At 42.6% G+C, this 16,244-nt stretch overlaps 1 protein-coding gene across 1 annotated transcript in view; it reads left to right on the top strand.

Annotated features, from left to right (window-relative positions):
• The first annotated feature begins 2,759 nt into the window (after window positions 1-2,759).
• GPR68 (G protein-coupled receptor 68) overlaps window positions 2,760-16,244 on the top strand; it is a 28,025-nt gene continuing 14,540 nt past the window's right edge. The window contains exon 1 of the mRNA XM_073350699.1: window positions 2,760-2,839. The gene's annotated coding sequence lies outside the window, so the exon portion shown is untranslated. The remainder of the gene's footprint in view (window positions 2,840-16,244) is intronic.

The following is a 16,244-nucleotide window of genomic DNA, read 5'->3' as shown; positions in this document are numbered from 1 at the left end:
AGTGGGAAAACCCCAAGACCAGGTCAAAGCCCCTCTCCAGCCACTCCTCATCATTGAGGTTCCATTTCAGTGAGTAGCTGTGGATATTCTGGGTCCTTTTCCGAAAAAGACCCCAAGAGGAAAGCAGTACATACTGACTTCCATGGATTTTGCCACCCGATGGCTGGAAGCAGTAGCTCTAAGCAACACCAGGGCTAAAAGTGTGTGCCAGGCACTAACAGACATTTTTGCCAGGGTAGCTTGGCCCTCTGACATCCTTACAGATGCAGGAACTAATTTCCTAGTAAGAACCATGGAAAGCCTTTGGAAAGCTCATGGGGTGAATCACTTTGTTGCCACCCCTTACCACCATCAAACATATGGCCTGGTGGAGAAGTTTAATGGAACTTTGGGGGCCATAATATGTAAATTCGTAAATGAGCACTCCAATGATTGGGACCCAGTGTTGCAGCAGTTGCTCTTTTCCTTACAGAGCTGTACCACATCCCAGTTTAGGGTTTTCCCCATTTGAACTTGTATATGGCCGCGAGGGTAAGGGGCCATTACAGTTGGTGAAGCAGCAATGGGAGGGGTTTACACCTTCTCCAGGAACTAACATTCTGGACTTTGTAACCAAACTACAAAACACCCTCCGAACCTCTTTAGCCCTTGCTAGAGAAAACCTAAAAGATGCTCAAAAAGAGCATAAAGCCTGGTATGATAAACATGCCAGAGAGCATTCCTTCAAAGTAGGGGACCAGGTCATGGTCTTAAAGGTGCTCCAGGCCCATAAAATGGAAGCGTTGTGGGAAGGGCCATTCACGGTACAAGAGCGCCTGGGAGCTGTTAATTATCTCATAGCATTCCCCACCTCCAACCAAAAGTCTAAGGTGTACCATATTAATTCTCTAGAGCTCTTTTATTCCAGAGAATTAAAGGTTTGTCAGTTTACAGCCCAGGGAGGAGATGATGCTGAGTGGCCTGAAGGTGTCTACTATGCAGGGAAAAGTGCTGGTGGTGTGGAAGAGGTGAACCTCTCCATGACCCTTGGGCGTATGCAGCGACAGCAGATCAAGGAGCTGTGCACTAGCTATGAGCCAATGTTCTCAGCCACCCCAGGAATGACTGAACGGGCATACCACTCCATTGACACAGGTAATGCTCATTGAATTAGAGCCTAACCTTACCGGGTGTCTCAAGCTAAAACTGCTATAGAACGGGAGGTCCAGGATATGCTACAGATGGGTGTAATCCGCCCCTCTGGCAGTGCTTGGGCATCTCCAGTGGTTCTAGTTCCCAAACCAGATGGGGAGATACGTTTTTGCGTGGACTACAATAAGCTAAATGCTGTAACTCGCCCAGACAACTATCCAATGCCACGCACAGATGAACTATCGGAGAAACTGGGATGGGCCCAGTTCATCTCTACCTTGGACTTAACCAAGGGGTACTGGCAGGTACCACTAGATGAATCCACCAAGGAAAGGTCAGCCTTCATCACACATGTCGGGCTGTATGAATTTAATGTGCTCCCTTTCGGGCTGCAAAATGCACCCACCACCTTCCAAAAACTTGTAGATGATCTCCTAGTGGGATTGGTAGAATATGCAGTTGCCTACCTTGACAATGTGGCCATATTTTTGGATTCCTGGGCAGAACACCTGGAACATCTACAAAAAGTCTTTGAGCACATAAAAGCAGCAAGACTAACTGTTAAGGCTAAGAAGTATCAAACAGGCCTAAACAGAGTGACCTATCTTGGACACCAGGTGGGTCAAGGAACTATCAACCTCGTACAGGCCAAAGTGGGTGCTATCCAAAAATGGCCTGTCGCAAAGTCAGAGAAACAGGTCCAATCCTTCTTAGGCTTGGCTGGATATTACAGGCGATTTGTACCGTAATACAACCAAATCGCTGCCCCACTGACAGACCTAACCAAAAAGAAACAGCCAAATGCAGTTCAGGTGACTGAAAAGTGTCAAAAGGCCTTTAACCAGCTTAAAGCGAGACTCATGTCTGACCCTGTGCTAAGGGCCCCAGACTTTAACAATCCGTTCCTAGTAACCACAGATGTGTCCGAGCGTGGTGTGGGAGCAGTCTTAATGCAGGAAGGATTGGATCAAGAATTCCATCCTGTCATGTTTCTCAGCAAAAAACTGTCTGAGAGGGAAAGCAACTGGTCAGTCCGTGAAAAGGAATGCTACGCCATTGTATACGCGCTGGAAAAGCTACACCCATACGTTTGGGGATGGCATTTCCAAATACAAACTGACCATACTGAGCTGAAGTAGCTTCACACCATCAAGGACAATAACAAAAAACTTCTTCGATGGAGTTTAGCTCTCCAAGATTTTGATTTTGAAATACAACATATTTCAGGAACATCTAACAAAGTGGCTGATGCACTCTCCCATGAAAGTTTCCCAGAATCAACTGGTTAAAATTGTCCTTAAAATGTGGGAAATATTGTTAGTTTTTATATAGTTAGTAGTATATCTAAAGGTGCATGTGTCTTATTAACTCTGTTTTCTCCTAGAGCTCCAGGAAGAAATCACAGCCAGTGTGGAACTGGCTGTCCAACACTATATGTGATTTGGGCGGCGTGTCATAAATATAAAGGGAAGGGTAACCACCTTTCTGTATACAGTGCTATAAAATCCCTCCTGGCCAGAGGCAAAGTTCTTTTATCTGTAGAGGGTTAAGAAACTCAGGTAACCTGGCTGGCACCTGATCCGAAATGAGCAATGAGGGGACAAGATACTTTCAAATCTGGATGGGGGGGGAAGGCTTTTGTCTGTCTGTGTGATACCTTTGCTGGGAACAGATCAAGGATGCAAGCCCTCCAACTCCTGTAAAGTTAGTAAGTAATCTAGCTAGAAAATGCGTTAGGTTTTCTTTTTTTTTGGCTTGTGAAATTCGCTGTGCTGGTGGAAATGTGTATTCCAGTTTTTGTGTCTTTTTGTAATTTAAGGTTTTGCCTAGAGGGATTCTCTATGTTTTGAATCTGACTGCCTATAAGGTTATCTTCCATTCTGATCTTACAGAGTTGTTCTCGTATCTTTTTTTGTTCTTCTAATAAAGTTCTGTTTTTTAAGAATTTGATTGGGTTTTTTGGGTCTTAAAAATCCAAGGCTGGTTTGTGCTCATCTTGTTTATTCTCAAGCCTCTGCAGGAAAGGGGGTGTAAGGGCTTGGGCGGATATTTTGGGGGAAGACGTCTCCAAGTGGTCTCTTCCCAGATTCTTTGTTAAATCACTTGGTAGTGGCAGCATACCAGGTTTTAACCTAAGCTGGTAAAAATAAGCTTAGGGGGGTTTTCATGCGGGTCCCCACATCTGTACCCTAGAGTTCAGAGTGGGGAGGGAACCCTGATACATGCCTTTGCTGAACATATACTTTTAATATGTAACCTGTCCTTCCTTCGTCCCCATCTTCCTGTTTGTGCTGTTGTCCCTCTCATTGTGTAACTAAATTATAAGCTCTTCATGGAAGGCAGGGGATGGGGCAGAGGAGGTGTCATGTCATCTTTTCTGTATTGTAAGGCATCTAGCTGCTGTCAAATAGTAAATAAGATGATAATAGTGTGAAGTATATTCCCTAAGTTTCAGCCATTGCTTGGGAGTCTTTCCAGGGCCTGTGAATCATGTTGTGATGCAATGATGGAACACTTTTCACTGGAGTCTGACAATGAGTTGACTACATATGGTGGTGAAGCATGGTGTTGGGACACGATAATGTTATAACATGGTATTGCAGTGTTAAACATCCGTTTCAGGTGAAGAGAGAAGTAGTAGCCCGGCTATTCTAATTTTTAAAAAACGTCACCACAACTGGTGCCTATGCTAGTGTTAGACCCTGCAGGACTAAAACCTGGGACCATGGAGGTTCTGGGCCACCAATGCTTCTGCATCACCTTTGGGAGCTCAGGCTGGGGTTCCACTGGAGGACCTCATGAAGCTAGACACTGCAGGAAGTACTACCCGTGGCACCTGAGTGGTGTCCTCCCTGCAGCCCACTGATTAACTCATGCTTGCGTATATACCAGGAAGCCAGCATGGAGAGCTGTCTGAGCAATGATGCAGACCACCTGTTTGCTTCTGCTCCAGACCTTGCCTTACTGTGAACCCCAGACTCCAGCTCCTGACCCTGATTTGTCCCTGACTCCACTACTTGCCTCCTGTCTGTCACCTGATGCCTGACCCTAACTTCCTGGCATCCTGACCCTGCTAAATCCCAACTCCACTACACATCCCTTGACCACAACTTGGTAACTGACCAGTGCACACCAGCCACCCATGGCTTGGCCCTAACAGATGGGGGCTGTATTGACCCCACCTTGTAACTGGCGGCGAGAACATTAAAACCTTTTCTCTGAGCAGAGAAGCTAGCCCAGATGACTGACAAGATTGCCAGGAATCCCAGTTGGGGAGGAATGGTGTTCAGCTCAGTGAGGGGTGAATCTGTCCCTCTGATGGGATTACATGAAGTAGAGTGGGCTAAGAGAGTGACGTACTTCCTACATTTGGGATGTGGGAATTGCTTAACCTCGTATAAGACTCAAAGGCCTTTCACCTTTTTACTTATTGATTTCAAGCTACAAGAATCCTTTTTTAAAAAATATACAAATTTGAACCAGCCATTTGAACTAGGACTTTCCTAATCACAGAAACTTTCTAATCACAGAATCAAACTTTCTAATGACAGAAAACTGAACATCCTTGCCGAGGATGCTTGCAGAGCGGCAGCACTGATTAAAGCAAAACTGGGCAGTGACCTACAAGTCTTAGTATCAGTAATTAGCAGCTAAGAATTAGCTCTGTAGTTTATTGTCTCGGGGAGTATGTCAAGCAAGGCTGAGCTCCATTGTAATTTCCCATCAGAATCTATGTTCTTGAGCTTTGTGAGTTTCTCAGGGAGCACAGACGTAACATTTTGGACACTTGATCATAAATCTGTAGATAATCGGTCTGAGGAACAAGACTAAGTAGTACTCTTTTAAAAATTCTGTTCCCATCTTATTCCTGCAGTAAGAGGAGACTGATAATAAGTTTACCTTGATGCATGCAGAATGTTCCCGCAGCCTGTCATGGCTAGTGACATAATGTCATCGGGAGTAGTGGTTGAGCCACTCAGGGACAGCAAATTTGTCTGTAAACTGGTTTGGATTGGCAGTTGAATCTGATATTGGTATGTGGAGAGCTCTAACCATACTAAGGGCTGGAAGAATGGCAAATCTGATCTAGTCTGTAAGTAACCGAGGGTGCACTGTACTATGCTTCTGTTACAATTCCCCCATGACAAATGCACTCATGACATTCTCCTACTCATCAATCGCCACATATAGCTGTTGCTGCTGAGGTAATTCCAGTCTATTAATTTTAAACATCACTATTGTAGTTGCCTACCTACAAACCTTCATGCTCCCTTGTTCTGGAACTTGTTTATTGCTGGCTGAGCTCTAAAGTAGTGCTAATATAGTTTTAAAGGTGTGTTTTTAGCTATCAGGAGAGAAGAAGCTGAAATGGGAGCGTTACAAAAATAAAAAATATTCTAACAGACGCATAGACTTTAAGGCCAGAAGGGGGACCATCATAATCTTCTAGTCTGACCTTCTGCATATTGCAGGCCACAGAACCTCACCCGCCCACTCCTGTAGTAGGTCCATAATCTCTGGCTGAGTTACTGCAGTCCTCAAATTTTAGATTCTCTGTAGCTTTAAATCATCTGCTACAATCACAAACTGCATTAAATAGCAAAAATGAACAATGCCAGTAGGAGGGAAATGGAAACATCACCATAGAGATGCAACTTATCAAGATTTTTGGCTTTGGTTTAGGATTTTTTAGCACAAGATTTTAAGATCTACAGTACTGTTTGAACTACTTGAGTAACAAATAGAATTAGAACATGTTATTTCAGGGAAATAATTGGGAAGTGTTCCCATCTTCCTTATGCCATGGAAAGAACCCATCTAGTAGAACTCACTCCACCTGTGGAGGATAGTGATTTAACTTCTATGCACATACCTAATTTGGGGAGTTAACTTCTTTATGCATCTGTGTGTCACAATCGGACATAATTATTACAAGGAGGGTTGCTCAAATTTACCCTCTATGGGCCCAAACCAGAATCCCTCATCCGAACGCCCCAAAATAACGGGATTTGGAATTCACACCTGTCTCCACATTTTACAGCTGGACCCTTGTCCCAGTACATGGGCCATGCCAAAACCCATGATCTAAACATCTCAAAACTTCTGAATATTGGGGTCTTAAATCTTTTAATCCAAATATTCCATCTAATTAAAACAGAATTCCACTGTAAAGACTATTTTTGAACTTGTTGCTCTGATAATTTAAGGGAAGTGCTTTTCATGCTTATTTAAAGTCATGGTTCTTTAACTTGATGCTTGATTTATGGATTGAATCTCTTATCTCTGAATGAATATCAATATTGCTTGCTGGTTGGCTGATCCTAAGGTAACTGACTGAGGACTGGTTATATCTGACAGAGTAACAAGCAGAGTTATTCTCCTTTTGACTCCCACAACCATTACGTGTGCATGCAGAATCACAGAGAGTGCAACATTTTGAAAGACAATGAACCTCAAATCCAGACCAGATCTATTTTTTATATTTTGGTATAAGGAAGTATTGGAATCAACCAGGAGCAACTTCTGAGTAGCAGATACAGCAGGAGCTGCCCAAGTGAGGTACACAGAAACCAAATGTCTGCAGACTGCAGCTGCCTTTGTATGTGATACAAAGAAGTGACCCACAGTGACTATACGTCTCATCTTATGGTCTTCCCTCTTAACTTAAGTGGCCAGGCTACTTGGATCTAGAGAGAGCATTTCATGCTGGGCTCTGTACTTTCCACAATCCTCATCTCTGTATTAAATGTGAAGGTGACTGTGCCAGAAGTTAGCCACCCCAGAAGTATATAAATTCACACACCCGGTGTATGTTCCCATAAACTTATCGTGAATGAGTCTTTTGGAAGAAATGAAAAACACACTGTTGCTCATGATAAACAAGGTTTTGAGTTTTTAAATACAGCAATATTAAGAGCTAAGATGCAAATACATCTTAAGGCTACATATGATGATAATCTTAGAATTATAAAATGAATCCATCTCTCAGAGAGACAATAACAACACTTAGCTATGAAGACGAACTCTTAAATAGACCATTTAGGGAACTCTTCAAAAAGACATTTGTCATTTGAACGCCAGTGCTGACACTCCCATGGAAACCAACCAGTACAAAAGTCTCTGGATGAGTTACTCCATAATGAGGCAGTGCTCCATGAAGCCACCTTTGTGTACTGATACTAAAGGATCAACTTATAATGTTTTAATTATGAGCCAATGCAAGGAGTATCAAAACAAAACAAAACATAGTAATTCAGCGTAAGCCAGAAACACAAACAGTACAAAAGAATGAGTAATTTTTTTAAATGTCTGGGTGTGCTATATGAGGCCCTCTAATTCAGCAGACTAATTTCCTATGATGAACTGTGCCCCGTGAATTAAGATAAATGCAGTGATGTGAGAAAGGGAAGAAGGCACAATTATCAGAAGGAGGGCAGGGGGAATCCCAAAATAGTTTAAACAGTTTGTAACGGTTTCCATTACCGGTTAAAACCCTTGCCACACAAACTGAATCATATGTACGGCAAATAATATTCGCTACAGCATTGATGTAATTGGATGCATCACTATTCAATGATGTATGATACAATGAATGTTAATGCTAAAATATAACCTTCTTGAGCAGCTGAGTCCCAGGCACTGAGTTAGACAGACTTGGCAAGCAGAAAGTTTTAAAAAGCAGCCTTTTCCATTTGTTTGCTAGTGAAACTTGGACTTATTTCATGGTTAGGGTTGCTGCTTGTCAGCAACATTGTAGAAGCAATTGTATCTGTTGGTAGGTAACCAGAAGAGGGGAAATGATTGTATTGATGAATAGACAGTAAAATGTGAGTTACAGAAAACAGACTATGAATGCAACTGTGATTACATTTTTTTCAGTTTCATGTCATATATTTAAAAATTAACTCTTTCATTTTGATTGTTTATTCTGAACATTGAGTCACCAGCTCTTGTTTTGAAGATTACAAGAGAGGTACACTACTACACTTTACCTATGTTAACTAATGAATCTTCACAATGTATCTCTGAGATAGGTAGTGTAAGCTTCCAGGGCATGGGCGGCCTGCCTAGCAGGCAGAGCAGGACCTTGCCTGGTGATTTTGGTGGCAGTTCAGGTAATGACACATGTAAATCCAGAGATCAGGCACTATTCCAAGGTAAAGCATTAGTCAGGGTCAAGGAGCCAAGCAGAAGGTCAGAACCAGTCAGAAGCCAAAGCCTAAGCCAATGAGTAAGCTGGAGTCATAGTCAGGAAAGCAGCAAAGATGGGGAGCCAGCAGTCAGAAACCAGAATGAAGCAGGAAATAGGGCTTGGAGCAAGGACTGTAAACAGGCTGGAGCAAGAAGCAGAAGTTAGAGCAGAGTAAGTGCCCCTATGGGCATGATACACGCGGAGCAGCTGCTGTAAGGCCAAAGTAGCAGATTGAGCAAGGCAGCCAGCCATCAGGGAGATCAATTGTTTGGAGAGAGCTCAATGGGTCCAGCTGAGCTTGCTAGGTTACCTAGTGACCAGGCTGGGAGTTAGCTCTGCCACTGACAGGTAGGGCCTGCAGTATTCTGATATGTACCACTAGGCAGTGCTGTTCCAAGTTCATTTTCTTATTGTGTGAACAAATATTCAGTCTTAGGAAGACAGGCTGTGTTGACTTTGGTTGTGGTAATGCAAGGTTCTGTGTAGAGTCAGTGGCCCTTGGAGAGGGAGCTGTGTAAGCTGCAGGAGAGTTACTCTGTGCCCTGGTCTCTTTTTAGTCAATTCCTGAGCAGAGTTTCTCTCTGGAAACAAGGGAATTAGTGTTGGGCTGAGATCCCTGAAAGTAGGGAGTGTTGCATGCTATTTCACACCCTATCCCCCATTCCAGAGTGTGTGTGGCATAAGGAAGATATTTGTATGTGTAAGTAAAGCATGTGGCACTTAGAATATACCCAGACTCTATATCGTTGATTTCCCCTTCACTGGAAAGCTGACCTGCAAGGCCCAAACAGCTGCTTAACAGGAGGACAGTGCTGGTGTCCGACTGGGACAAAAGATAGTACAATAATTCCCACTTTACAGCTGGGGAAAAACCCAGAGAGATTAGGTGATTTGCCCAGAGCTCTAGAGACTATTCTGTGTCAGAGCCAATTTAGAACACAAAAAGAAAAGGAGTACTTGTGGCACCTTAGAGACTAACCAATTTATTTGAGCATACGCTTTCGTGAGCGACAGCTCGGATGTAGCTCACGAAAGCTCATGCTCAAATAAATTGGTTAGTCTCTAAGGTGCCACAAGTCCTCCTTTTCTTTTTGTGGATACAGACTAACACGGCTGCTACTCTGACACCTGTCAATTTAGAACACAGGCATTCCTGGTTCCCAGTCCTGTTCCTACAGCGCACCTTTACCAGCACTGTGTATATGGGCACATGGATGTAGCTGGGATGTTCTATGTGTCACTGTGATCTACATGGCTTGTGACTGGTAATACAAAAACAGACTTAGAATTTCTGGTATTGTCACTTTAAATGGGGATTTTAGGCACTATTTTATAATGGCAGGATAACCACCTATTTGCCTGGCTTTCTGTTCATAGAACATGGTGGTTTGGTTTTCAGGGGTTTTGTCCTTTTGAGGGGTGGAGGTGTTGGGATTTGGATTTTGGCAGTTAATAAGTATACCAGCCATGGGCTTGATCCCACATCCCTAATTCATGCAGGTAGTTCTGCTCACGTGAATCAGATGATCACATGGGTGAGAACTAATCAGGTGATGATTTGAAGGCTCACACCCCTCTTTGTTGGATGCCAGACTGGTGGAGAACAAAGGCTTGCCCTGAATATTTGGGTGACTTTAAAAGCAGCAGGGAGAAGAGACCGATGTGGGTTGTCTTTCACAAGGCTCTGGGCCAAACCCTTATGGCAATAAATAAATACAAATTAAAAAAATAATTTTAAAAAGGGGTGTGAACTTTGCTGTGCTAGGAATTGGGAATTCCAGGAGGAACTTCTAGGCTCCTTTTCGCACTGTCCCTGTGGTTAGCACTAGCATAAGGAACTCTCAGCACCTCTGCAGTGCAAATGGTTCAGCCCTCACTACACAGTAAAAAGAAAAGCAGTGGTGTCACAGGATCGCTGGCCACAGTTAATGCCCCTGTGCCAGAACTGGTGCTCTCACTACAGCCAATTGAGAGGGGGGAAATATGGAGAGAGGGGCCTATAAACGATCCATGAGGGACCTGATGAGAGTCAGGAGACTGCAGGACGAGGTCTTTGGAGGAAAGCTGTAGATAGCTCTCTGCAGGCTCTCTCTGGAAAGAGGGAGGAATTACCAGGAAGCCAGTGGATGGGGCTTCCTGAGTCAGAGCTTGTGCCAGGAGGCTGGAAAGGGCTGAGGGCTAGGAAATCAGCAGAGGGGTGAACTTGGTTACCTTTCCTGAGACAGATATCCTCAGCCAGAGAAGGCAGGTGAGAGCTGAAGGTTTATAGCAATGGAGAGGCCTGCTGGCTTTTGGCACTAGAGAGCTGAAGCCAGAGGTCTGGAGAGGGCTAAAAGCTGGGGAATTATGGAGGTTGTGAGCCTTCTGATGTCTCCAGACGAGCTAAAATGACACCTGATATTGAAACAGGTTGAAGAAACATGCTAGTTAGAGGGGCTGTGGTGAGGCATGCTGAGAGGTACTGGGGCATGGTGGGGGATGGCAGAATCATATGGATTATGGGTATGGGTCTTTGCTTATGATTTATGTAAACAGGGCTTTCTTCTGTAATAAATTAACTCTACAAGAGATATTTATACTCAGAAAGCCTGTTTGAACTACTTCTGGGGACTGCAAAGGAAGGAGATTGAGGCAGGCATGTCTGTCATGTCAGAGCCTGCCACAAGAGGGTGCTCCTGAGTGGGGCTGCTCAGTAACAAATGGATAAAACTATGATGATCCTTCACACATGGGCTGAACTGTATTTATCTTCCTGCCCATCTTATTTACATGTGCTAGGACCCCTTATCGCTCATAAACAAGCTAGCCTAGATGGAGCTATAATAAGGTGGGTGATTAACTGGTTGGAAAATCATTACCAGAGAGTAGTCATCAGTGGTTCATAGTCATACTGGAAGGGCATAATGAGTGGGGTCCTGCAGGGATCAGTTCTGGGTCTGGTTCTGTTCAATATCTTCATCAATGATTTAAATAATGGCATAGAGAGTACACTTATAAAGTTTGCAGACGATACCAAGCTGGGATGGGTTGCAAGTGCTTTGGAGGACAGGATTAAAATTCAAAATGATCTGGAGAAATGGTCTGAAGTAAATAGAATGAAATTCAATGAGGACAAATGCAAAGTACTCCATTTAGGAAGGAACAATCAGTTGCACACACACAAAATGGGAAATGACTGCTTAGGAAGGAGTACTATGAATAGGGATCTGGAGATGATAGTGGATCACAAGCTAAATATGAGTCAACAATGTAACACTGTTGTAAAAAGAAGCGAACATCATTTTGGGATGTATTAACAGGAGTGTTGTAAGCAAGACACTCTACTCTGCACTGATAAGGCCTCAGCTAGACTATTGTGTCCAGTTCTGGGTGCCACATTTCAGGAAAGATGTAGACAAATTGGAGAAAGTCCAGAGAAGAGGAACAAAAATGATTAAAGGTCTAGAAAACATGACCTACGAGGGAAGATGGAAAAAATTGGGTTTGTTTAGTCTGTAGAAGAGCAGACCGAGGTGGGACATGATTACAGTTTTCAAGTATGTAAAAGGCTGTTACAAGGAGGAGGGTGAAAAATTGTTCTTGTTAACCTCTGAGGATAGGACAAGAAGCAATGAGCTTAAATTGCAGCAAGGGAGTTTTAAGTTAGACTTTAGAAAAAATTTCCTGTCAGGGAAGTAAAGCACTGGAACAAATTGCTTAGGGATGTTGTGGAGTCTCTGTCATTGTGTAACTTGTTCTTAAAAACCTCCAAACACTTGTCAGGAATTTTCTAGTTATTATTTAGTCCTTCCTTGAGTCCAGGAGACTGGACTAAATGACCTATTTAGGTTCCTTCCAGTTTTACACTTCCATGATTCTATGATATTGCTACTTGTGGGAAGCCAGACCGCACTAGAACAAAACTTAGAATGACAAGGAATTACTTTTTATATATTTTCTAATGTAACACACGCTGCCTGCTTTGTTCATATTTGGTATCAATATGTCAAGCACTTTAACCCCTGAATGGGAGGGAAAATTGTGACGTCCCCAGTCAAGCAAATGTTTGATCGAAACTATGAACCTAGAGCAACATACGGAAAGCCAGCAAATTCAACTTCTGGTGGAGAAATAGAGGTCCAAACTCCACCTCAAGGGATTCTCAAACAAATAGCTTGTCTTGATGGGATTGGTGATGAAATAGATAATATTTTATTATCCTGTCACTGATACCAATCTGGTTAAGGTTTGAGTGAATGAAAGTGATGGGTAGACTCTGTGAAACAAGTGGTGCTGCTCTTATGCTCCCCCACAACCATTGTCATCCTCAGTAGCATTTTCAGCAGTGAGGCCAATGAAGGGCACCGAAAACAGAACTTATTAGGAATACCATTGGGGAAACTGGACTTTATTGCTGCCCCTCATACTATACCTATGCTATGGATAAATAGAGATTATTCATTTCCAGCGCTTATTAAATCAAACAAATGAACAACAGACCAGCAGTATTCCAGAGAGGGCATTGGATGGTACTAGGTGATCTGGTACTGAAAGATATCAAAGAGGACAGTATGCTTAGGTGTTGGATGATGGTGGGTTTGATGGAATAGGATGGGCATGTACATTCTTGGGTGGGTAGGCCTGGGACTGGATCAGATAGGATGGTAATAGGTAGTTGTGACAGTTCTCAGGGCACCCACTGCTGCCAACAAGAGGGAGTCTTCCTTGTGGTAGCTGGGTAGTGGATCCCTGACACTGTCAGTCTTTCAGTCATTCAAGCACTTTCCTCTGGGCTATGCCAAGCCTAACATCATCTTGCAGGTTAACAGTAGATGCACCCCAGTCCCTTTCAATCATTCCCTTGTGATATCCATCCCCGACACTAGCTACTCACAGAAATTCCAGATGCTCTGCGCCCACAGGTGTACCACAGAGCACAAGTTTTACCACACACCACAGCTCCTGTAAACCACACAGCACTTGTGAGCACTTCTGATAAAACACAAGTTTATTTAAGAAAGAATAATGATTTAATTAGAAATAAGAGACTGATGGAAACAAATGGCTACAATGCAAAACAAAATCATAAAACACAAACCTGGATCTATATTTGTGAATGATTATCTTTTCTATCTCATAAAGTAGATTTCCCTTCCTCCCCACCCCAAAGTTCAGTCTTTTGCAGAACTGGCTGGTTTCCTAAGAACCAAGATTCAAATGTTCATGAGAGCAGCCCCATTCCACAAGGGGTTTCCTCAGTGAATGGATACAGAGTGCTTCTCCCTCTATGTTATATGGAAAAAAGCCTTTTGTTTCTACTCATAGGGCAAACCTCTGCCTTGTAAAGCATTTTTTTTAACCTTTGGGGTTTTGATTGTTTATAGTTGCCTCTGATGGTTTCCTGTTCAAAGTCTTAGTATTGTACAAACAACGTTAAACAGTTGAGCCTTTCAGTGAATCATTGGCCAAACAGTGCAGGATTACAACTCCACCTTGCCTGAATGGGACATCATCAAGACACACAATCTCCTGGTAACTAATTTCTACTCCAAGTCCATAAAGCGTACTTTCAGTATAAATACATTATTCCTTAAATATTACACAGACATACATCTCTCAATTATTATGAATCTTGACAAGTTACAAGCTTTTGGTAGACACCTTGCATGTTACTCTTTATGGATAAAGATTCTATAAGACCTGTGTTTGGTATAGTGAGTTTGTCAGGTCTGAGGTGAGAGCTGTTTGCAAAGAACAGGGGACCCTTTGCCAAGGGGTCTCTGTGTCACAGTAGTATAGTATCAGACTAAATTATCTATATTATTGGATAGGATGGGATGAAAGTCTGTTGGATGGGATTCATTACCAAAAGAGAAATGAAGAAATGTTATGTCAGTTAATGTATTGCAGTATTCTAGAGTACTCATCTAAAGCACATCGGTAACAGTGGTGTAAACCATTTCTGTGGAATATTATAGCACTTTTTTCCATGTAGAAAATGTGTCCAATCCAGCACAGTTAATAAACGCTAAATTCCCTCTGAGGAAAAAAGGAAGTTTCCTATTAAAAACTGATATCCAAATCCATTTAACAGCTACTTACCAACATATTTATGGTCATTAGTCCTAAATTTGCAAAAATTACAGCACAGATGGCATCTGAAACTATCAATTTCAGTAATTAAATACTTAAGGACACAGACCTGTTTCAAACATTTGAAGGATTTAATTGAGAGAGGAAGTCAACCAGTTGGAAAAACTAACAGGAAATCAAGAGAGTGATGAGTGAAGAAGTTTAGCCGATGCAATGAGTAATTGTGTGTCTGTGTTCCAAGAAAATTGTACATTGACTAATTCGTCAATTGTTTATACGAGGTTTTAAAAAATATTGTTGGCTTCCTTTTTTACAATAGATTTTTATAAATGAAGCCAATCAGGGATCACAAAAGTCAAGGAATGTGTAATTTATAGAATAATTCAATGGTTCCCTCCCACGGAAACAAATACACAAGTGAGTCATTATTATTGTGCATAGGAATACAAGTCAGAGGTGCCCACTTACAAGTTAATAAAACAGACTAGCATTGAGTGGGTAGTGATCAGCTCTGAGTTAAGTTTTAGGCTGGGGTTCAGGTTTAAGGTAAGGAAGCATTGTGGCTTTGTTTTCTGCCCTTTACTTCTCCTTTAGGATAAATGAAGGTGGTGTCAGATTTTTAAAAAAAAGTCCATCTTTTTGCTGTAGGGCTTCGACAAGATCATCCTGCAAAGAAAAGACAAGCAGACCCGATCTTTCTAATGTAAAAAAAGAAGTGGAGAAAAACTGGAAGGCGGGTATAGCAGAAAGTCTTTGAGGAAGACTTTATGCATAAAAAAGAAACAGAAGAAGACAGAAACAAAATGCTTTGTAGCCACTCTTACACAGGCCTAGATAAAAACATTCTTTTTGTTCTCTGCCTGCTGCAGCAACAGTTATACGTTTTAAGCTTGTAGGGGCAGGAACTTCATACCTGACAATAAAATATCTAATACACTATTGGTTATGTACTGAAATACGTAACAAAAATGCTTTGCACATCAGCTTTAAAGCAGAGCCAGTCCCTTGTTCTTTAGTAGTTTATCAGCTGCTTCATACAGCAACTTTTTTAAAATGGCAAAAGCCCTCGTGCTATACTCTACCTTAATCCCAGAGCCTGGGGCTTGTGGGCGTCCCACTTTGTAGCACTGTTCCTGCAGGACTACGTGTTGTAGTGCGTACTTTCAGTATAGCATAGAATGGTATCATCAGACATACGCTAATATTGACCCCTATGCCTAGGGGTGGGTAGGAGTATGGAGCTAGCCCGGAGCAGCAAAAGAGTGTAAACAACACTGAAACATTTAACTATGAAGTAGTTAGACCTTTTTTCCCTTTTTGCTGAACCTAACAGTGCCACTGTGGTGTCTGTGAGGGGTATGTCTTCATATCATTGGCCAATTTTTTCATTACCTGACACCATACCTTGGAGGCTGGTGGGGGCACAACACAGGGTACTAGTCATTTAGCAGAGAAATTCGTCTTTCTGGGTGAGGATGAGTGTTTTGCGAGGAAGCGTGCTCTTATGAGGTTCGTTCAGTGGAAATGAACTTAATGGGGTCACAGACCTCAATGTCCTGTCTGTGTTCTGTGGATGGACTTCTGGAGAGTCTCTTGATCAGGCTGCTTCACTATGCAGCTGGGTCACTTACCTTCTCTATACACTTCAGGACCCTGTTTCTGGGATGGCTGCAGGGGAGCAACCAGCCTTCTCCTCCAGTACTTTTGCTAAAGTGATTAGCCCTGACTGCAATATGCCATTGCAATAAAAGTGTCTGAACATCTGCAGAAGCTCTGAAGACTCTTCCCATCCCAGATTTAAATATAATGTGTGGGCTTCGTTTGCGGAACAGTAGTGCTGTGTCAGGCC

The sequence above is a fragment of the Lepidochelys kempii genome, chromosome 6 (assembly GCF_965140265.1).
Source record: "Lepidochelys kempii isolate rLepKem1 chromosome 6, rLepKem1.hap2, whole genome shotgun sequence".
Taxonomy (NCBI): Eukaryota; Metazoa; Chordata; order Testudines; family Cheloniidae; genus Lepidochelys; species Lepidochelys kempii.
This window is presented reverse-complemented; position numbering and strand designations above follow the sequence as displayed.